This window comes from Periplaneta americana, chromosome 3, assembly GCF_040183065.1.
Source record: "Periplaneta americana isolate PAMFEO1 chromosome 3, P.americana_PAMFEO1_priV1, whole genome shotgun sequence".
Lineage (NCBI taxonomy): Eukaryota > Metazoa > Arthropoda > Insecta > Blattodea > Blattidae > Periplaneta > Periplaneta americana.
This window is the reverse complement of record NC_091119.1, coordinates 5879539-5904423: the sequence shown is the minus strand read 5'-3', so window position 1 is coordinate 5904423 and position 24885 is coordinate 5879539. Positions and strand designations below refer to the sequence as shown.

Here is a 24885-nt window from a genome sequence, read left to right as displayed (position 1 = left end):
TATAAGCTTACTAGAACTATGTTACAGGGAGAAATATATATATATATATATATATATATATATATATATAAATCTAAAATATATTTCTATAATGAGAATATTAATGTAATTGCCATTAGAGGTTTTGTAAATTTTTTAGAGAAATTAATGATAATAATAAGAATGGACATATGTTAGTTTCATTATATGTAATAAATATTAATCAGCAATTAATTTGTCAAGTAAGAATTTATGTAATTTTGACCTAAATGAAGTTATTGTCCAACAACCCCTTACATCACTCGATAGCGAGTTCCAATTTCTAGCAACTGAAACTGTATAAGATGAAGAATATAAAGATGTCTTGTGGTAGGGTATAATGAGTAAATTGTTCTGATGAGATCTTGTACTTAGCTGATGATATGCGGATAAATTTTGAAAACGAGAAGCCAAATAGATTGGGGTAGCGGTGCGCAGAATTTGAAATAAGAGAACAAGAGAATGCAGGGCTCGAATGGTGAACGGAAAAAAGTTCGGGGCAGAAGAAGACATCAGATGATAGATGAAATTAAGATATAGGCTATGGTTCATATACGGAGACAAAGAGGAAGGCAGAGAATGGGAAATATTGAAAAATGCTGGGTTTGTAGTGAAAGAACTGCCTTTGGGCAGAGAACGACGCATGAATGAACGAATAATGAAGGACGTCTGCTGGAGGTATTCGCAGAAAATTTTCAGATAGCGTAATGTTTCATTGGGCATAGAAAAAACGACTTACATTCTTAGACGGAATGTCGGCCACGGGAACCGAAATGTAAACCTTCCTATTACAAATCCTGCATGTTGGACGGTCAGTGTTTTACATTCAAATAACATGAGAGCTTAGAAACAGTTTACACAGAACAGATTGAGTAATTTACGGTACGTTAATTAACCTTTAACACAGCGAAAAGTTGGCTGGATCGAAGCTGGCAAGAGCGATGTTCGGGGTAGAGCAGTCGGCCTGTAGCAACGGGGTGCACACAGCAAAGCCAACTGAAGAATGAAGGGAGAGGCTGTAAATGTATGCGAGAAGCATAAAGGGAATCAACTTTGAGTTACGTAACGATATGAAATTCATACTGAATTAATTTTGCCTCCAAGGAAAATGTGAGAAAACGTTCGTTTATATACGTATTCCGCCGTCAAACTGAGATAGGTAAGAAAACAACCGTGAAACAAGCGATCCCGGGCTCAAATCCTGGTTGGAACATGTTACCTATTTGGGATTTTTTCGAGGTTTTCCCCCACAAACACCTGAAGTACAATTTTTGGGTAACTTTCGGCATTGGATCTTGGACTCATTTCGCCTTAATGAATTTCAACTTCATTTACCATCTTTCAACTGTTTCAGATCGACCGAAGACGCAACAGATGTACAGACGTGGACAAATTATTATACTAAATTAATTACATGTGCAACAAAGCTGTATTTATCGGCAGAAATAATGAACAAAAATGTATTTTGCACAGATATAATGAACAGAAAATTGAGTCCGGAGGTTACTAATATTTTGTGAACATTTCCTTATTTTTTTATTAACACGTTCATTTTGTCAGGGATGCTGGAAACCAAAGTTTGACACTTTCTTTGAATATCAGCATCATTTAGCCAGATATCAGACAGGGCTTAAATGAGTCCATGTTTTGTTGTAAGCCTCTTTTTGTTCACTTTCTTCTTCAGTATAGACCATAGATTTTCAATTTCGTTCATGTCCGGTCTTCTTGCAGGCCATGGGAGAACAGACTGTTGAATATCTTCTGCAGTATATAATTAAAACAACAGTAGTACCAACACAGCCAGACAAAATGTACTTAAACATTTGAAAAATATACCAGAAGATGTAAACAATCATATTAACAACAATAGAGACTCTGTGAATTATACTGATAGTTGATATGACGAATTATATTATGTGTCCAAGAAAAAGGTTTTAGTCTAATAATTTGTCCACGTCTGTAGTACCTATGGAAGCTTCGAAATTCTAAGGGTAGGCCTACTCTGGCTGATCAGGGTGATGTGTAGAGGAATCAATAGATGGCGTCAAATAGCGAATCATGATTCTTACAATAATATGATCTTTAGGTCAATATGGGATGCAGCAGGATATAGCAACGTGATCTACAAACAGATAACATATCTGAGGCGACAGAAGAATTCTGAGCAGGGCGCAGCGGACTCCGTCTGACCTGAGAGTTGCAGCTGTAGTATATTCTATTATCCATGTGCTAAAAAGGATAAATGTTCATCTCCCCTCTTGCTTAAAAAAGTCCCTTGTGCAGACACTTGTATTTCCCTATTTCGACTATGCTGACATTTTACTGACTGACCTCTCCAGCGACAACAAAACGAAACTTCAACGTGCTCATAATTTGTGTGTACGTTTTGTAAGCAAAGTTCGTAAATATGATCATATTACCCCATCCCTGGAAGCAATAGGTTGGCTTAAACTAGATAAGAAAATAAATTTACATTCACTTCTCTTTCTCTTCGAAATCTTGAACTCTTCTATTCCTTCGTACCTGTCGTCTCGCTTCACTTACCTTTCTCCCCACCATAATCTGAACACACGCTCTCGTCACGAAACAATACTAACAATACCATCCCATCGCACCTCCTCATACTCGTCCTCTTTCACAATAGCCCTGCCAAGACTCTGGAATTCGCTACCTGCTAGCATCAGGGACTGTCAAAATAAAATTGAATTCAAACGAAAACTTACTAGGCACTTGGTCAGTAATTGATTTCTTGTAAATAGTTTCTTTAATCTATCACAAAATATTTCAATATCAAGTAATTTCATCACTATACAATTTTGTTATTCTAGATTTAATTTGTAATTCAGTAAATATAAAATATTCTTTGTTTCTCTATGATAAATTATCTAGCTTTAATTATTCAGGTAATCTTTTCGTACTTTGATTTTATTGTAATTGTAATTGTAAATTTAATACTAATTGTAATGTTATTTGTAATTGTAATTATAAATTTAATACTAACTGTAATTTTATTGTTCATGTTGTAGTTGGAATCTCCTGGTAGAGGGGCAGAGAAGGCCTGACGGCCTTATCTCTACCAGGTTAAATAAATAAATACTACTACTACTACTACTACTACTACTACTACTACTACTGAATCTATAGATGGTACGAAACAGTGAATCACGATACTTACAGGAATGCAATCCTGCGGGTTTCAGCAATCGTCCCTATGCAAGCAGGTCGGCTTAGGAGAATAAGATGAAAGAGTAATGGAACAGAGAAAAATTCTCTCCGGCACCGGGATTTGAACCCGGGTTTTCAGCTCTACATGCTGATGCTTTATCAACTAAGCCACACATCATCGTATGATGACGAAGAATATCTGCATGGAAATATCATATGTACTTCGGTACATTGAAATAATATATATGATATGCGTAAATCACTTCGTGATTTAAGACGGCGCTTATTCCGTCGGATCCCGGCCAACTAGTCACTCATAACGAGTGCACCTCAGCACATGTGTGAACTTCAGTCCTACGTTCATAGACATCTATGACGTAGTGCAGAGGGCGGCCACTAGAGGGAACCCAAGAGTTGGAACTTAAACTGAGACGATTCTGTCCTACGCCGGGGTGGGTATCCGGTGTGGCTTGGTGGATAAAGCATCAGCACGTAGAGCTGAAGACCCGGGTTCAAATCCAGGTGCCGGAGAGAATTTTTCTCTGTTCCATTACTCTTTCATCGTATGATGACGCAGAATATCTCCATGGAAATATCATATGTACTTCGGTACATTGAAATAATATATTAGGAGAATAAGCCTCAGGCTGAGGTGCAAGTCTTCGAGTCTTGCTCCGTAAGAAAAAAAAAACAAAATATCTGCGGGCAACATAATCTTGCAGGAGTGTAAATGTTTCATTCATTCGAAAAGCATGCTAGATAACTCGATACACTACCATTTACAGAAAAACTATCGCAGCGAGAAAAAAGTTGCGGAAGAATCTTTAATTTTTTTTAAATTTTATTGGGTTATTTTACGACGCTGTATCAACATCTAGGTTATTTAGCGTCTGAATGAAATGAAGGTGATAATGCCGGTGAAATGAGTCCGGGGTCCAGCACCGAAAGTTACCCAGCATTTGCTCGTATTGAGTTGAGGGAAACCCCCGGAAAAAACCTCAACCAAGTAACTTGCCCCGACCGGGATTCGAACCCGGGCCACCTGGTTTCGCGGTCAGACGCGCTGACCGTTACTGCACAGCTATGGACAGAACCTTTTATTCTCTTTTATTTTATCTATCAACTCTTATGTGCACATATATCTATAGTTCTGTTTCGCTTTCATTTCTCTTTCTACCATTCTCTTTCTGGTACACACACGTACCCAGAGGAGGCTTTCGAAGAGGGGCTGCGGAGCTGCAGCACCCCCAGACATTTGTGACTCTTGTCTCGTTTTATGTTATGAAATACATTTATTATACAGTCTCTATTTAGCGGCTCGAATTTTTTTTAAATTTTCGCTCTCAATGACATGCACGCAATGGTTAGTGAAGTCGCTTCCTCCCCTGGTGCTGCCAGAGCGAAACCAGACACAAGGACAATAGAGTGAAGCCACTTCCTCCCCTGGAGCTGCCAGTCTCGTCTCGGAGCTTTGCGCGTTAGTTTTACCCCTCCTCCCTGCTGCCCCTTGCCATGAATCCAGAGTTTCCAGGCGCTGCAGAATTTGCAGCAGTTTGTCAGTAGCGCGCAGTTTTAAATACATTTTCTTTAATGTTGTGAGTATAACAAGTGCAACAATGTTTCATTCTGTGCAATATTTACAGTCTATTCAGTTCAGTACCTTAACAGTTCAGGAGAAATGTGAAATTAAGTGCCCATCAGTTGAATCTCATCATGGAAAGAGCCGCTAAACAAAATACAAAGGCTCGCATATTTTTTGCTCATTTATCCAGTATCCCTGCTTTCTTCTCTCGATCTCCACTCAGTCTGTATTAGATTAATGTGTTTCAAAGACAATTCCATGAGCTGGAGCAACAAGACGGATTTAAAATAAGAACAGTAAATGTTGTTCATGAGAAGAAGGAGCCATTACTAGAATGTTTTCAAACCATAATGGTTTCTGAAACATATAACAACATCACACTAAATGAGGCAAGCGCCCTGGTGCGTACTCTTGAAGATCCTGAATTCAATTTCTGCCTCAGTTATTTTTTTCATTTATTGATGTATCATGTATATATATTATACAACCAACTACAACATCGCCAGTTAGATATTTCTAAGGTTCAAATCTGCATATAAAAAATTAAATTATGGTTTATTTAACGGCACTCGCAACTGCAGGGCTTATATCAGCGTCGCCGATGTGCCGGAATTTTGTCCGCAGGATTCTTTTAAATGTCAGTAAATCTACTAACATGAGCCTGTCTCATTTAAACACAACTTACAAGATAAGGCGCATGGAACTAATCTTTAAATAAAGAAAGTTGCTTGGTTTACTTTTGTATGCAGCCCCCCTTAATTCAATACCAACGAGCCGCCACTGCACGTACTCACAAAAAACATACATGCCGATACACACACGCATATATATGAGGCACTGAGTAAAAATATGTTCCCAATTCACCGCATGATTACACTTTCATTTCGAAATTATCAGTCAGGATTCCACTCAGAAAATACGGTATGATGTACACTCTGTTTTACATAGGGGCCGCGGTTTATTCCTCAATAGTTATCAGTTGGAATCGGGTTTTACGCTCGTTCGTTTCTATCGGAAAAAAACAACGCAGTACGACAAGTACTCTTTGTTACACAGCAGCATAACTCTATTTACATCGACACTTTCGTAATAAAATAACAGAGAGCTACACTCGGACGTATCTGTGCTGTCAGTGCCAATCTTCCTTTATACATTTGAAACCCAACGAATATTTATTTTGTTCTATTGACTGAGATGCGTTCCAAGTGGCAGCAAAATTTCCCACTATCAGATGGGAACTGAGTAATTACAAAGATTGTAGTAAATAAATTGACACTCAGGAGGAAATTAAACGCAGAATAAATATGGTAAATGCCTGTTATTATTCGGTTGAGAAGCTTTTGTCATCTATTCTGCTGTCAAAAAATCAGAAAGTTAGAATTTATAAAGTAGTTAGCCTAAGTTGAACGGGTTATATCAGCTGCTTGTCTATGCGGATGACGTGAATATGTTAGGAGAAAATCCACAAACGATTAGGGAAAACACGGGAATTTTACTGGAAGCAAATAAAGAGATAGGTTTGGAAGTAAATCCCGAAAAGACAAAGTATATGATTATGTCTCGTGACCAGAATATTGCACGAAATGGAAATATAAAAATTGGAAATTTATCTTTTGAAGAGGTGGAGAAGTTCAAATATCTTGGAGCAACAGAACAAATATAAATGATACTCGAGAGGAAATTAAACACAGAATAAATATGGGAAATGCCTGTTATTATTCGGTTGGGAAACTTTTATCATCCATTCATCATATGAATACAGTACTATAAATAACTATCAGTCAGTTTGTTATGCAGGTTTACAGGTTGAGACAATAAAATAATAATTTATAAATCCAAGATTTGTTACCTTATGTCAAGAACAAGAATTGCTTTGCTAGAGGTTATTAATTACCGCTGAAGGTTTTACAGTAACTTAATTATGATGGGTTGTAAACCATGAACACAAGATTTAAACGCAAAGCAATGAGACGATAGTAAAGTTCAGGGACTGTTGTCACTTTTGCAGTAAACACGCTTATGACACGTTCAATTTATTTTATTACCCTAAGAAATTGTTTGACTATCCATACTTTACGACTCACTTACCTCGTATTAATACAATAGTAATATGCGTTACAAGAGCGGTATGTTGAAGTTTTCATGTTCGAGGAAAAGTTTCGAAAAGAGAAACGTAGTTGAGCTTTTTTAATTTCCGAGAATTGAAAGAAAACATACCGTTCGTGTATCGTACATTATTTTGTGCGAAGATCGTTTATTACATACTGAAAGAGGAATTTCTAATTAGTTGCAATGAAATCTCCATCTTGGTTTCTGTTTAATGACGTCAAATTTGCAAAACAAAAATATCTATCTTCAACATTGTTGCTTTAAAATGTTTTCTGTGTTTACTATACTCCAGCAGGCCGTGATATACGTCTGTCTTCCCCCCCCCCAGTCTATGATGAGTCTGGAATCTTGTTGATTTTTTCACGGCTTCCTTAATGTTACTTGCATCACGAATGCAGTAACTTTAGTGGAGTTGTAGAGTTTACTTAATTTTTGCAAATATTTAAAAACAATAATTAACAGTGCAATTTAGGTGAAATTGCAGTGGTAAGTTTCCAATTTATAATTATTACTATATTCAACGTCTCTAAAAACAATATGTTAAAAGCCTAAAGCAGTAAAATCAATATGTCATTTAAGCGGTAAGAAGACGGAAATTGTTGTGTGTGTTAGGTTGGGAATACTGAATGTGGAATTTTAGACTTTCCGGGGATTGGTTTTGTGCGGAAACCAAGCAAACTATATTACAATACGGGATTATAGGATGGGGTAGTGCTTATAGAACCTCCCTCATCCTAATAAATCTACTACAGAAAAGAATAATAAAAAATGTCTTAATAAACCTTTTGATTATCCCTCAGAACTGCTGTATTCAGAATTTAAAGTATTTGATATCCATCAAATTTATAACAATGTCTTATTGAATTTTGTACATGAAAATCGAAATATATGTAATTTGTATTGACATAATTATAAAACTCAAAGATCATAAACATATGCTAGACACAACCTAAATGTATCACAATTGTAGCTTATAATCACAATAGAAACTTCGGTTCAAGGCTTTATAACGAGATAATAGCTAAAATACCAAACATTCAATTTGCTAATGTTCCTTATTTTAAAAGTCAATTACAATTCTTATTTCACTCGCTGTTATTTATACTCGCTTTAACATCTTTGGTCATATCGCGAGTTAATCTTTTAAGTGAAATCCGAAGGCCTGTGTACTATTGTTGAGATTGGTTCTATTGTTGTGAACTAGATGGCGACTGTATATGTATTACTAAAAATTATTGTTTAGAGAGGAAATACACAATAATTGCAATAACTGTAATATGCATTTTTCTTTGTTTTTTACTTTTTAATATGTTAATTAATAACATGTCTTAACATTTTGTAGAATGCCCCCTTGATCACGAATATGTACTCGTTCTGGGGGTGTTAGCATGATTTTTATATGTAAAGAAATATGTAATTTATCTTAGTACTAGCAATGAAATATTACTACTACTATTATTATTATTATTATTATTATTATTATTATTATTATTATTATTATTATTATTATTATTCAAGAATTCTAAATCTCTCTCTCCGGTCTGCAGATGCATTAAATATGCTAATTTGCATGGATTCAACTTGGATCCATTTAATGTGTAGTATATCTTTGAGTTTTTAACTCACTGATCTTATTTTAATAATTATTTGTCCATTTTATTTCTTGCATTTGGTCAATTGATTAATGTAGACTATTCCATTATTTCAATTATCTCATTGTACTAATTTTGTAATTTTATAATTATTATTTGATCATTGATTATTTAGACCATTATATTGTTTGTATTTCATCTCATTGCCATTTTCTATCATTCATTCTCATCATCATTTGTTGTTTTGTTCTGTTTTGTATCGTGCAAAACTGTAATTGGCCTTGTGCTGTTGTTTTTGCACGTTAATATTCTAAATAAATAAATAAATAAAATAAATAAATTATTATTATTATTATTATTATTTACTGGCTTTTAAGGAACCCGGAGGTTCATTGCCGTCCTCACATAAGCCCGCCATTGGTCCCTATCCTGAGCAAGATTAATCCAGTCTCTATCATCATATCCCACCTCCCTCGAAACCAGTTTAATATTATCTCCCCATCTACGTCTCGGCCTCCCTAAAGGTCTTTTTCCCACCGGCCTCCCAACTAACACTTTATATGCATTTCTGGATTCGCCCATACGTACTACATGCCCTGCCCATCTCAAACGTCTGGATTTAAGAAGAATTGGACGTTATCGCATGCAAAGCAATGGTAAAAATAGCCTATCTCAAGCAGTCATAGATGTAATACTATTTATCACAGTTATTTCATTTTTTTAGTGATATATGTATACACATTAAACTTTAAAAAGAAAAAAGAATGGTTAATCTAGTGTAAATCTTACCCTTAAATTAATTTTTGAATTTAGACATATGTTTTATATAAATTCACTACATATCTGTGATTAGATACACTCTATTCACTTATCATAGCACACATTGAATTAAAATTTTGGCCACTTACTGCTAACAGATACTAAAACATACCCTACTAAAATTATTAAAATATCTGTAATATTATGGGCATAGGGCTTATACTAATCTTCAATTTTTTTTTTTAATTTATTGACGGTGATGATTTCTATAAGTCCTATGCCCATAATATTACAGACACATGAATAATTTTAGTAGGGTATGTTTTAGTATCTATTAGTAGTAAGTGGTCAAATTTTCAATTCAATATGTGTTATAATAAGTGAATAGAGTGTACCTAATCACAGACATATAGTGAATTTATAAAAAAAAATTGTGCTTAATTAAAAAAATTAATTTAAGGATACAGATTTACTCTAGAGTCACCATTTTTTTTTCATTTTAAAGCTTAATATGTACACACACATAGCTAACAAAAATGAAAGACCACTGATAAATAGTAGACTATTATATTCGACTGCTAGAAGATAGGCTATTTTTACCATTATTTTGCAAGCGATAATGACCAACTCCCCTTAATGTTCCTAATTATGTCAGGTGAAGAATACAATGAGTGAAGTTCTGTGTTGTGTAACTTTCTCCATTCTCCTGTAACTTTATTCCTCTTAGCCCCAAATATTTTCCTAAGCACCTTATTCTCAAACACCCTTAACCTATGTTCCTCTCTCAAAGTGCGAGTCCAAGTTTCACAACTATAAAGAACAACCGATAATATAACTGTTTTATAAATTCTAACTTTCAGATTTTTTGACAGCAGACTGGATGATAAAAGCTTCTCAACCGAATAATAACACGCATTTCCCATATTTATTCTGCGTTTAATTTCCTCCCGAGTATCATTTAGTCCACACCTGTGGAGTAACGGTCAGCGCGTCTGGCTGCGAAACCAGGTGGCCCGGGTTCGAATCCCGGTCGGGGCAAGTTACCTGGTTGAGGTTTTTTCCGGGGTTTTCCCTCAACCCAATACGAGCAAATGCTGGGTAACTTTCGGTGCTGGACCCCGGACTCATTTCACCGGCATTATCACCTTCATCTCATTCAGACGCTAAATAACCTAGATGTTGATACAGCGTCGTAAAATAACCCAATAAAATAAAATAAAAAGTATCATTTATATTTGTTACTGTTGCTCCCAGATATCTCAACTTCTCCACCTCTTCAAAGGATAAATCTCCAATTTTTATATTTCCATTTCGTACAATATTCTCGTCACGAGACATAATCATATACTTTGTCTTTTCGGGATTTACTTCCAAACGTATCTCTTTACTTGCTTCAAGTGAAATTCCCGTGTTTTCCCTAATCGTCTGTGGATTTTCTCCTAACATATTCACGTCATCCGCATAGACAAGCAGCTGATGTAACCCGTTCAATTCCAAACCCTGTCTGTTATCCTGGATTTTCCTAATGGCATACTCCAGAACAAAGTTAAAAAGTAAAGGTGAAAGTGCAATTATTAATATTATTATTATTATTATTATTATTATTATTATTATTATATTATTATTTATTAACACGAAAATAAAATGTGGAGCTCCCTTATTATTTTTCACTTAAAACACATTGCGCATGCGCGGTAAACAAGAGTCCCTGTATATATGCTACTTGTGGACAGTCGTGCGAAATTGTTGCCTACATACAGGTGGACTGCCATCAAGACTCGCTCCACATTTCAGTTCCGTATCTGTACAATGCGTCTACTCGTACACTGTTCTGAGATTGCCTAACCTCCAGGCGCTCTTCACTTTCTTGTCGCTGAACTCTGTTATTGACAACTAAAGATTCGTAGTAAGTCAAGTTGTATAAAAACAGAGCTTTTGTGAGTCAGTTACAGTATGGCTAGCACAATTGATATTAAACGACACTTGGTCTCAATTGAATACTTTGTGGGGAAATGATCCGAACTATCTCCATGGCGACAAACATTGGATAAACGTATAGGTCCTAATGCATTAGGCCTATTTCATTATGAGATATCTTTCTTTGCTTTATTTTAATTTCTTTTTCAAAGAAGTATTTCTTTACTTTGAGTTCTCTTTAGGCCTAAGTTAGTTGACATTTTATGTCCATTGTATGTAGGCTATTTAAAATTAAAGAAACATGCCAAGAATATACGTAAATAATTTAATTGCATAAATTACTAAAGCTACTTATATCTCTCTGCATCATCGAAACAACTAGTTTAATGTATAACAAATCCTCACATATGGTGCGGTTTCGGCTGACACCAGGTTCTGCGTGCATGAAATATGCATATCGTTTTCGCGTTGCACAGTTTATGCACGTAGTGCAAGAATCGAGTCGAAAGAGGAGAATTGGGAGAACAAATTTAAAAGGTATGCAAAACGCGTCGTTGCAAGGGGTTCGGGGCTGTAAGAAACTAAATATGTGAGCTCCAAGCCTGTTGGCCACTGGTCTCACTCCGTGTTACGCTGCTCCACTGAAGGAGCTCTTGAAAATTTTGAAGGGGAAGCCGAAATTGGACGTAACCTCTTAGGTACCACATACGTGAGGGGGACGGAAATGTGATCAAGTGATCACAGGACGGGACGAGGAGGAAATGGCTGGTGTAAATCTGCACATTGAAATGAACTGTGTCATATCGCAGTCCAGGAGGAGTCGAGAAGACTCGTGTCTTTTCCGTTAGGATGGCAGGTGTTATCTTGCACATTGAAAGGGGCTTAGCCATTTCGCAGTGCAAGTGGAGTCGTGAAGACTCTGTCATCTGCTTTTCGATGACAAGGCAGGTGAAGGCCGTCAGAAGAAGTGCCGCGAAATCTAAATCTGCAATTTGAGAGGTTCCTGTCCTTTCAAATTGCGACTAAATGAGTGACCTCGCTCATTTAATAGGCAATTTATAGGTTCTGAACTAGGGTATTACGTCGTTAGCTAGAAAAGGGGTATATATGGGGAAGGGCATATAGGTCCGTGGCCCATTTCTTATAGGGCTCATCCCGACATTTGTCTTACGCCTTAGGAAAACCACGGAATACATTAGGCAGGATGACTTGTCTCATATAAGAGACTACCCAATTTGGCTATTAGGTAGGAGGTGATTGTTGTCATGAGCCTTGTTGAATCGTCTCAATTTTGAGACCAGCCATTTGGCTATATGATGGCTCAATTACGAAGAGGGGGGAGAGATGTAATTATTGATTAATTAATTTAGTGCAAGAATCTACCCGTCACTGTTTTATACCTTCAAGAATTCGCGTCTTTTTAATTGGTTATTTTACGACGCTTTATCAACTGCTGTGGTCATCTAGCGTCTGAATAAGACGATGGTGATTAGTACCTCCGAAATGAGTCCAGGGTCCAGCCCTGAAATTACCCAGAATTTGCTTTTTAATTGGTTGAGGGAAAACCCCGGAAAAACCTCAACCAGGTAACTTGTCCCAACCAGGATTTGAGCCCGAGTTCTTTAACCGGCGTTTACCCGCTTTCAGTTTCCTTGTCCACATAGTCATGAACATATAGACTGAAAATGGCAAAAGAGAAATATGATTTATTATGCAAATCTAGTCTTTCAGGTAAAGCTCCCTGTAAAGCAGATTTTAATAATTTCAAGCGAAAAATTGTTCCGGGGCCGGGTATCGATCCCGGGACCTCTGGTTGCACGTACCAGCGCTCTACCAACTGAGCTACCCGGGAACTCCACCCGACACCGTCTCAACTTTTCCCTTTATATCCACACAACTCGCGTGGGCTGACGAAACGCCAGAGACCCACATCGAGTGCACACAAACGCTGTGTGACTTGGAATTGTGGTTTTCTGTTAACATACACAGTAACGTATATATTATGCAAATCTAGTCTTTCAGGTGAAGCTCCCTGTAACGCAGATTTGAATAATTTCAAGGGAAAAATTGTTCAGGGGCCGGGAAATTATTCATGATTTATTATATTTTTTAAATCTTCTAAATTCCGTCATGTAAAATTATCGCCATGTAGCGTACAATTACGTTGCACCTAAACCTTCAATGCCTAAATTTACGTTTAGAAATACGGAAATCTAACATAATACTATCGTCATACGCTACGTCACAGCCTCCAAGGATTGCACAACAACGGTGTGATCAGTAGACAGTGTGGCCAGGGTCGAAACTTGTGCATTACGAGGTACCTGTTCCGCGAACTGGAACAAGGAGTAGATACCGGAATTTATGTCTGCGGAACTCGAGTTTTGCGCCTCAGTCGCTGGTTTTTACATCCCCATGAGAGTCATCCATAACCCTATGAACGCCATTTTCCTGTGACGTCATGTAAAAAAGTTTTCCCATTATTCACAAATGGTCAGAAGTGTAGGGCAGGCGAATGTGTATGCGTCATGTGCGTGTGTCTGGGATCAACTACACGTGTCATAAATAACATTCACTACATCCCTCGCATTTGCACTTGTGTTTATTTTTGTGTTTTTCAGTTACAAAGTAAAAAAAAAAAAGACTACAAATCTAAATACACGTGTTGTTATAATACTTCTGTTGCACAGCAACGTGGAGCGTCGTTATTCTTTTTTTATTCTCTCAACCCGCTCATCATTTGTTCTCAGAAGCTCGTTAAGCCATAAAACTGTTTTGCTCTAGGATTTTCTTGCTGGAGGTTATCGATGATACCAAGAATTGAGTTATAACTTAATATTAAATAAGTCTAAGCCTATGCCTTTTTGTGCTACATGCCATTGTTCTGGGAAAGTATGCGGTTAAATTTTGAACAGAGTGGAATACGTGGAAATTAACAGAATGAAGTAGAACTCAATACAGTAGTAAAAAATACAATAGAATAGAAAATAATGAAAGAGAACATAATGGTATGAATATGGAATAAGAGAATAGAAGTTGAAGAGAACTGAAAAGAATAAAATAGAAGGGGAAGGAGAAAATTATACTTACTTACTTACTGGCTTTTAAGGAACCCGGAGGTTCATTGCCGCCCTCACATAAGCCCGCCATAGGTCCCTATCCTGTGCAAGATTAATCCAGTCTCTACCATCATATCCCACCTCCCTCAAATCCATTTTAATACTACCTTCCCATCTACGTCTCGGCCTCCCCAAAGGTCTTTTTCCCCTCTGGCCTCCCAACTAACACTCTATATGCATTTCCGCATTCGACCATACGTGCTACATGCCCTGCCCATCTCAAACGTCTGGATTTAATGTTCCTAATTATGTCAGGTGAAGAATACAATGCGTGCAGTTCTGTGTTGTGTAACTTTCTCCATTCTCCTGTAACTTCATCCCTCTTAGCCCCAAATATTTTCCTAAGAACCTTATTCTCAAACACCCTTAATCTCTGTTCCTCTCTCAAAGTGAGAGTTCAAGTTTCATAACCATACAGAACAACCGGTAATATAACTGTTTTATAAATTCTAACTTTCAGATTTTTTGACAGCAGACTGGATGATAAAAGCTTCTCAACCGAATAATAACACGCATTTCCCATATTTATTCTGCGTTTAATTTCCTCCCGAGTATCATTTATATTTGTTACTGTTGCTCCAAGATATCTGAATTTTTCCACCCCTTCAAAGAATAAATTTTCAATTTTTATATTTCCATTTTGTACAATATTCTGGTCACGAAAAGTAAAATTTCCATGTTTTCCCTAGTCCTTTGTGGATTTTCTCCTAACATATTCACGTCATCCGCAAAGACAAGGTAACATATAGACTACTTTATCATAATTCAGATTTGTTTCAGTAATGTCTTGTGACGTAGAACGAATATTTTCAAATATTGTTTTTTTTTTTTTTCCTGAACATAAAAGGAGTATTTCTTTTGATAAAATCAAAATGTTCATTGTTATTTGTTACAATGATGCTAGAATCATAATTGTATCCTTTGTTGTATGTTATTTTATACGTATGGATAAATTATTTTAGTTTCAAAATTACGAAGTTTATAATTACAAATTATTTTTTTATATTATTCGTTTATTATTTTCTTGTTCTAAGGCTGTGGACGATTGGAGCATATGTTTAGTTACACCCAGCTGTACTTGTTTGTCGTTCTGGTTCACTGACATTGAGAGATACGCTATTATTTTTTATTCGGTAGAGATATAGTCCAAGCTCACATAACTTAACAGTTTTGTTACCAACTTCCTAGCTCTGCCAATGACATTTCTCTCCAGTTGTACCAATCCATAGCATAATGAGATATGTTATTGCTTTTTAATTGCAGGAAACAATTCATTTTAAACTGGGTTATATCTGAAAACTTGTTTCACGGTACAGTGAATGAGGTATGTGTATATCAATGCGTAAATACCGGAAGTGGAGACTTCGATCCGAAGGTCACCTTTGGAATTCCAAGGCAGGATAAAGCTATTTGAAGAGTCCACTGCAAGAATGATGGATGTCACTTTCTTGTCGAAAATGAACCAAGACTGTCAATGCATAGCTTAAGACATATAGAATGTACGTAGAGAGTTATATGGCATTAACACTGATAGTCACTGTCCAGTAATGATCGGAAAATCACAGTTAAGCTTTGAGCGCTAAGCATTTCAAACTTTCAATCGCTTCTCCTGCAAAATGCATTCCAAATGACATCCATCATTCTTGCAGTGGACTCTTCATTTGTTAGACATGATTTAGAGGTTAGAATAGATTTCATTATTTGCTCTTCTGTATAGATCTGAAAGAGTGATAAAGCTTCTCCATACTGAAGAAACATTTTTACTTTCTCATCATATGAAGTATAAAGAAAAAAAAAAAGACATTTTTGTAGAAATATACATTCCAACATCGCTGATACTGAAAAATGGTTTCGGACATGCCCTTTGTTTGTAATCTGCACTATTCCACAAGGGAAGAAAGAGACAATGCTACAATGAAAGTGGCTATAGCTATGTAGGTATTAATACTATTACTATTTAATACTGACAACTATCTCTGCTACTGTCGCGTGGTAACAAGAAATTTGCCAATGCCCAAGGGTACTGAAAGTGAGTGACATGATTACGTAACAATGATGGAGTTCCCCCCCCTCGCTGTTATTTATACTCGCTTTAACATCTTTGGTCATATCGCGAGTTAATCTTTGGTTGAAATCCGAAGGCCTGTGTATATATTACTGATTTGTTATGAATATGATTTCGGTGACGAATGAGGCCGGTGATATTCAGGGATGTTGAGGCCCGAATTTCCTGGCATTTGCCTTACGGTTGAGGAAAAACCCTGAAAAACCTCAACCAAGAAATTCAACCCTACCGGGAATCGAACCCGGGCCCTCTGCGTAAGGGACCAGCATGCTGATCCCTACACCACAGAGGTGATCAAATGATGGAGTTAAAATCGCAATATAAACTGAAATAATGGGGATCATATTTTGGCCATTACAATTCTAGAATTGTCTGGCGAGGCTCGAAGTCCGGTCCCTAAAGTATCATAATTCATTTAAACAATTCTCTTAGTGTATGTAAGTAGTAAATTTATGAACAACATTGAGTGAATGTCAATAACATTATAATACGAATAAATTTTGGTTCATCTGCGGTGTTTTGGGTACTGTACGCCGGTCAAAGGTCTGTTTCAAGGTATTTGGAACTCCAGTTTATGAGTATAAAATGAACTTGCATAAAAATGAATAACATTGTACAATTACGTTTATAATTAAAAAAAACAGTGTCAGATAAATGGCACATTTGTCACTATATCTTCTGCGAGATTATCAGTGAGATGGTATTTGGCGAGGTAAGGCCAAAGATTCGCCACAGAATTACAAGCAGCTGAGCAATCAAGCGGGATTCGAACCCACTCCCGAGAGAGAAGTCTCGAAATAAGAAACATGTTCGCTAATTTCTGAATTACGCAGTGACCAAACACATTTTCCCTTCCATTTTATACAGTGACCTATAAAACATTGATTTTCTGTAAAGCTATATGAAATGAATAAATTATCGATGATCATTTTATATCCAATACATTTTATAGCAATAGTTGTGTCCCAGAACAAGAAGAGGCAAATATTCGGGTTTTTGGAGGACTGATACAATGATTACACTTCTGTAAAATTAGTTACGCCATAACAGTAGGCCTATTCATAACATAGAAAACTGAAAAATGAATACATTTATTGACTACTTGGTTTACAAAACAAAAACTTCCTCCCTCCTTACGAAACAAATCGCATTTGAGGGGACTGTATAATTAAGAAGGCGTTATTTGGTTCTCTGTGGTATGTACTAAATACGGTATGCAGCAAAACATAATTTGTATAACCTACAACAATGCACAAAAATAGCTAAAAAAATAGCAGCGATAAGTTCAGACATGTGTCACGGAAATATAACATCCATCGTAACAGTTTATCACGCATGAGGTAATTCCGAGTTTCCAGAAGGCCATGGAACTGTAGCAGGAATACCTCCATGATAAAATAAACTGATTACTACTCCACATTTCCTGAACTGACCAGGTATGACGAAGAGGCCATGAATCGGTATCCGGGAGTTGTAACATGTGAACGAACGACCTGTCCCACGGTAGTACATGGCTCGACGGTAAGAGTCTGAAGTTCAATCTCAGGGACGATAATAGATTGTGGACAAAACTCTAGACCAGCAAATCTCATTGCAAGCCATGATACAACAATGAAAACTTCGTTATCAAAAATTCTATCGACGCTAGTTAATCTTTTTGTTGGACAGAGTCATTAAATAAGCAATTAAAACACTTCATATGCTCTACAAAGACCTTCATACACAATTAAAAAAATAGACACATCGCCTGTATTACGTCACGGTGAATCTTCACGTCACAATTATCCAGGTTTTTTTTTTATGTCTTTACAGCACAACTTCCAGCTAAACCATATCTCGAATTCTGTTTTATGTGTTCTAACAGATTATTTTAATGTTCTTGTATTTCATCACCAGTAATCTCACTAGAGGTTTCGATTTATCTAGACAAAATCAAAACTCGAGTGGGATTTAATTGACTATTACACGATTAGAAGAAAGTTAGAAGAAATAAAGTACTCTAATACAATAATAGTACATTTTGCAACGAGCCTATAATGGTAGTAATTAAGACGCAAGTATGTCTATCAAACGAGCGCAAGCGAGTTTCATAATTTTCATACGAGCGTCTTAATTACCGTTATAGGCAAGTTTCATACGACTTTTTATGCTCGACCATATTTCTAACTTGAAATTATTCATAAGTATTCATGTTATTCTTATCTGACTGGGGAGCGGAACTGACCTTGTGCAATATCTCGTAAATTGTGAGATGTGCGCAGACGCAAAAGTATTGATTTTTTCCGACAAGCAATGTCATTGACCTTGATATAATCTAGAGAGTAAAATAAACATTAATCTTGATATAACCTTGAAATTGATTTAGACATTGAAAAACGAGATGACAAATTGTATTTATTTGAATATTATTTACAATTAACGCTAATTATTATAGTAAGAGAACATAACCTTCTGCGACAGTATTGGATTTCCAGCCTCCGTGACGTTTCGCTAGTTGTCTTTCGATTGCATATCCGAGAATAATCGATACTTGCGCTTTCATATTGCTACAATGGTGTTTTCTGATTGGTGGAACACCTGGACTTTAATGAATAGGTGTACTTTAATGAGGTCCATTAAAGGGCTGCTACCAGGTGTATAATTACTACATTTCGGCATGGTCGAGCATAAAATATTAATTGACTTACTAAAATTCTATTTCAGTAAACGTTTGAACGGAGCCGCCATTTTCGTTGACTGTCTATGCGGTAAACAACTGACGATCGCAAAGCATGTTTTATAGTACCGTAAAGAATTTGCAGTTTAAAATGTTGGCAAACAAAGAAACAAATGATGACGTGATAAAAATTGAAGAAAGTGTATAAAGATTATTACAAATAAAATGCTCTGATACAATGAAATAGATATTAATTGACTTACTAATATTCTATTTCACTAATGTTACCTTCACCAAAACGTTTGAACGGGTCCGCCATTCTCAGTAGACTATCTATGCGGGATACAAATGACGATTGCAAAGCATGTTTTATAGTACTGTAAAGAATTTGCAGTTTGAAATGTTGGCAAATAAATAAATTCTAGGAAAGTTATAAAAACAAACAAATGATAGGGAAATTATAAAAATAAATACATGCTAGGGAAGTGATAAAATTGTGCGATAAGCAGCCATGATTGGTTGACAAACGTCCTTTCGTGCCATTTTATTGGTCAAAAGTAGTATGACGTAGTAACAGTCACTAATAAAATATGTTTGTAGCTCTATTATTACTTACAAATGGCTTCTAAAAACCCTGAGGTTCATTGCCATCCTCACATAAGCCGTCATTGGTCCCTATCCTGAGCAAGATTAATCCAGTCCCTACCATCATATTCCACCTCCCTCAAATCTATTACAATACTATCCTCCCATCTACGTCTCGGCCTCCCCAAACGTCTTTTTCACTCAGGTCTTCCAACTAACACTCTACATGCATTTCTGGATTCACCCATACGTGCTACATGCCCTACTCATCTCAAACGTCTGGATTTAATGTTCCTAATTATGTCAGGGGAATTTTAGTTGCAGCAAGTAAAGAGATAGGTTTGGAAGTAAATCCCGAAAAGATAAAGTATATGATTATGTCTCATAACGAGAATATTGTACGAAATGGAAATATAAAAATTGGAAATTTATCTTTCGAAGAGGTGGAGAAGTTCAGATATCTGGGAGCAACTGTAACAAATATAAATGATAATCGGGAGGAAATTAAACACAGAATAAATATGGGAAATGCCTGTTATTATTCGGTTGAGAAGCTTTTATCATCCAGTCTGCTGTCAAAAAATCTGAAAGTTAGAATTTATAAAACAGTTATATTACCTGTTGTTTTTTATGTTTGTGAAACTTGGACTCTCACTTTGAGAGAGGAACATAGGTTAAGGGTGTTTGAGAATAAGGTGCTTAGGAAAATATTTGGGGCTAAGAGGGATGAAGTTACAGGAGAATGGAGAAAGTTACACAACACAGAACTGCACGCTTTGTATTCTTCACCTGACATAATTAGGAACATTAAATCCAGACGTTTGAGATGGGCAGGGCATGTAGCACCTATGGGCGAATACAGAAATGCATATAGAGTGTTAGTTGGGAGGCCAGAGGGAAAAAGACATTTAGGGAGACCGAGACGTAGATGGGAAGATAATATTAAAATGGATTTCAGGGAGGTGGGATATGATGATAGAGAATGGATTAATCTTGCTCAGGATAGGGACCAATGGCGGGCTTATGTGAGGGCGGCAATGAACCTCCGGGTTCCTTAAAAGCCAGTAAGTAAGTAAGTAAGTAAGTAAGTAAGTAAGCAATTATGTCAGGTGAAGAATACAATGAGTACAGTTCTGTGTTGTGTAACTTTCTGCAATCTCCTGTAACTTTATCTCTCTTAGCTCCAAATATTTTCCTAAGCATCTTATTCTCAAACATCCTTAACCTCTGTTCCTCTCTCAAAGTGAGATTCCAAGTTTCACAACCATAAAGAGCAACAAGCTGTATTAATATGTATAATTATTATGCTGTCCAGTCTTATGCAGATTTTTGCTGTTGTCAAGGCACTCATTTCTTTTAATTTATTGAAATTGTTTCCCATTGGTATCTATGTTTGCAACTTCACAGAAGGGTGAACGAAGCAATTACATTATAAAATTTTATTCGCCTTTCCTTTCGCGCTTCACTTTTTTTTAATTACGTGATTGATATCACACATTATCTAAATTATTTACACTTTTATTTGAATTAAATTCTGTTTCATTTATAGCTTCTGCTCGTATTTCACAACGTAAATAACTAAATGACATTATTTGTTCTAGAGGAATTCCGTAATCATAGTTTATGTTACCTGTAATGTTGTCAAATCATACTGTTCACATAAATCAAGTCACAAATATTAATTTGACGACGATAATTTTTAATAGGTTATTTAACGATGCTGTATCAACTACTGGGTTATATAGCGTCGATGGAAATGGTGATAGCGAAATAATATTTACCGAGGTAAGGCCGAAAATTAGTCATAGATTACCTGACATTCACTTTCCGGTTGGGAAAACCACGAGGAAAAAACCCAACCAAGTAATCAGCGCAAGCGGGAATCGAACCCAGATAAGAAGGCAAGCATCTACGTCGGTGGTTTAATAACCATAATTTTTATCTTTAAGTACATCGTGAGCATATAGTTTCACGCTTATAGGAATTGTAGAAAAATAATGCGACAATCACACGACAAACGAAGTTCGTTTGCGAAAAAAAAAATCATTAATATTTAAGACAAAAAATATATATTCGGAATATGTATGATAAGAACTTTGACTCTACACTACGAATGCACCCACACAGGAAACGAGAGGCGCCAAGACCAACAACGACCAGTTCCGAAGATGACCGAAAATAGGTCGAAACATGTTAACAAGGTACGTTAAAATTTAACACAAGAAAGTTCTTATCATACATATTCCGAAGTGATACGGTGTTAAAAGTTGTGTAATCAAAATGTATAAAATATAGGCCTATATTATTTTTCAGTGCATAGAAACACTACAGATATTACGTCGAAATTCAAAGCGTTCCATTCATTGCCCATAATATTTTAATGTATTATTTAACAACGTGTTATCAACTGCAACGCTATCTAGAATCGATGGAATTGGTGATAGCGAGATAGTATTTTGGACTATATAAACCAAGGATACGGCATGGGATTACCTGATATTCGCTTAACATTTGGAAAAATCCTCAGAAAAAAAAACCAAGTAGTCAGCCAAGAGGGATTCAAACCCACACCCAAGCACAGTCTCGAATCAGAGTCAAGCTTATTACATTCGAGATACAATGGCGATTTTTTTCCCATCATTACTCTTTTTTTTTCCCTAACATTCTATATATGGATTTCGTAACTGACGTGTAACAATATTTTGTAAGGGAAAATAGTATGTATACCATTTTCATTTTACACCTTTAATTTATAAGACCAAGGTAAGTATTACAATTATAGTTGCAACTATGTAATTTTTTAAGACTAACACTGGATATTTTCAATGTGATCCTAATTCATGACTCGACAAATGTCCAGTCTTATAATCCAACTCACCCTCTCACACATTTACCCATATGTCCCTGTCGATTATCTCCATAGCTGGATAGCTGAAATAATTCTCAACTTTATTTTAAATAATAATAAATAAATTTAGCTTCCCTTATGAAAAGGTTGCCAGATTTGACAAAGCGTATTACATGTAATTTGGAAATACACTTATTTACATTTGAAACGGTTAGGGAATCGAATATACAAAATGTCAGAAAAATTTACACCTAAGTAGCGTTTGTGCTCATTTACAGTTAAGAAAGGGGGGGGGGGGATCATCAGATAGGTTAGAATGATTTGAATGCCATATACCGCGAGAAAAATAATAGTACGGATTTACTGGCGTTGATATCTAAACCAATCAACAGCCATCGGTTAAGATAACTTGAAATTTCCATTATCACTCCCATACAAGTGATTTCTCGATATGTGAACCGATCCTTTGAGGGCACTAATGGATATTCCCTTCACAATGCTGTGTGTTAGGCCCAGGTTTTTACATTTGTTGGCAAAGAAGGAGGGTATGGTACCTCGTGCTCCCACCATCAGACCCATTACATCAATGTGGGACAGGCTATATTTATCTTTATAGAACGGGAAGTCATATAGATTGAGATCGGGGGAGCGAGAAGACCACTTATTTCACTATCTGCACCTTCCAATTCAATAGTTTGATAGCGTGGCATTCAGGAATTTGTGAGCACGCCGGTGAAAATGTGGAGGTGGCCCATGTTGTTGAAAGATTAACGTGTTGTTATGTTCTGTTAGCTACGGCGCCATAATGGAAACAAATCACAAACGTGGACAAGCCTTCGGGATTATTACATGTCACCAACATCTCTCAGTCCCAGATAATCGAATCCGGCAAGTCGCGGAGCCTGGTGGTATAGATTATAATAGGGAGCTGTACCATTAATTTTTAAATCTATAAAAGTTTAACTTTCCACTGTTCTCAGTTATTTTTATATGTTTTGTAGTTTCCGTCTTATTTTAACTCCGAAAGTATAGCTACTAATAATAATTTGTAAGATACTATTATAATGAAACTGAAAATAATGTATGGGGTTTGTGACTATAAAAACAAAACGATTATGATAATGATAATGATGATAATCCAATTCAATTCAATTCAGTTTATTTGGCCATTAGACATACAGTTTTAGGCTTCGTCAGAATACACTGAAAAACATATAAATACATTCTTAAAAAATACTAATAAAAGAAACAGTAAAATTTAAATAATACAATGAAAACACGAAATAATTTGAAACTTTTAAATTAAAGAAAACTAACTAAATTGCAATTGATCTTATTTATTACAAATTTGTGTTGAAGAACTCAGCAACAGAATAAAAAGGATTATTTAATAACCAATTGTAAAATCTAATTTTGAAGCTATCGATTGGTAATTTATAATATTGACTTGGGAGCTTATTATATAATTCCATCCCCATAATTAAAAAGTTTGTGTTGTGTAATCTACAATATGGAATATTAATTTGTTCAATATTTCTAATTTCATGATCATGTATATTGGCCACTAATGAGTAATTGTCGATATTTTGTCGAGTATAAAGTACTAGATCATATATATACAAATTTATGATTGTTAAAATCCGTGATTGTCTGAAAAGTGGCCGACAATGTTTCAGATAGTTTGATTTACATAAAATTCTAATGGCTTTCTTTTGTAAAATCAAGACGCTTCCAATTTTGGTTCCATTTCCCCAGAAAATTAGGGTTCATCGGATTATCGACTGAAAGGATGATGGTGATGATGATGATGATGATGATGACGATGGTGATGATGATACAACGACGACACTAATGATATGTCTTGAAGAGTCTTTCGCATTTCCAATATATTTACACCGCACCGTTTTCGAGGAATGTAACAGGGCGGGTTTGCCTACGTTTTAGGTCCGTTGAATACCGTCCGATTACACGAAAGATAAACTTCATTACCTTCTATTCTGTTCCGCCTACGTAGTAACAAGATACGGCACTGGCCGAGCGTGCAGACCTAGGAGGAAAACGAAGGCCGTCTGATTAGTGTTAATTTATTGTTTAACAGGCAGTACATTTTAGTTCTTATGAGGAAAGCAACGCAGAAGAACGTGAGAGGAAAAAGACACCTTATAGCCTGGTGGTATTGTGTGTTCAAATAAAAATCGGTTTATATTTTAAATTTACTTTAGGATGTTTACACGTTTTTACAGCTGCAAATTAAAGACATTGAAATACTACTAGGTTCAAAAAGTTCCCGGAATTTTACTACCATTTTTCGTATTAATACATAACAAGGGATATTATACATTTGTTTTGTTGGTAACATTCATGATGTCATTTCCTTAAAGTTTGTTGATAATGGCAATTATTGGTTTTGAGTTGTAGGCAATTGTTTATCATAGTGTTTCGTTTGTTCGTCGCATTTTGTAATTATGTC

At 36.0% G+C, this 24885-nt stretch overlaps 1 protein-coding gene and 1 non-coding gene across 3 annotated transcripts in view; both read right to left on the bottom strand.

Moving 5' to 3' along the window:
- The window catches only part of LOC138695771 (uncharacterized), a 733436-nt gene that overhangs the window by 417623 nt on the left and 290928 nt on the right, over positions 1-24885 (bottom strand). The window lies entirely within an intron of this gene.
- Positions 12922-12994, bottom strand: TRNAH-GUG (transfer RNA histidin (anticodon GUG)). Its single transcript has one exon. It is a non-coding gene; the product is annotated as a tRNA-His (tRNA).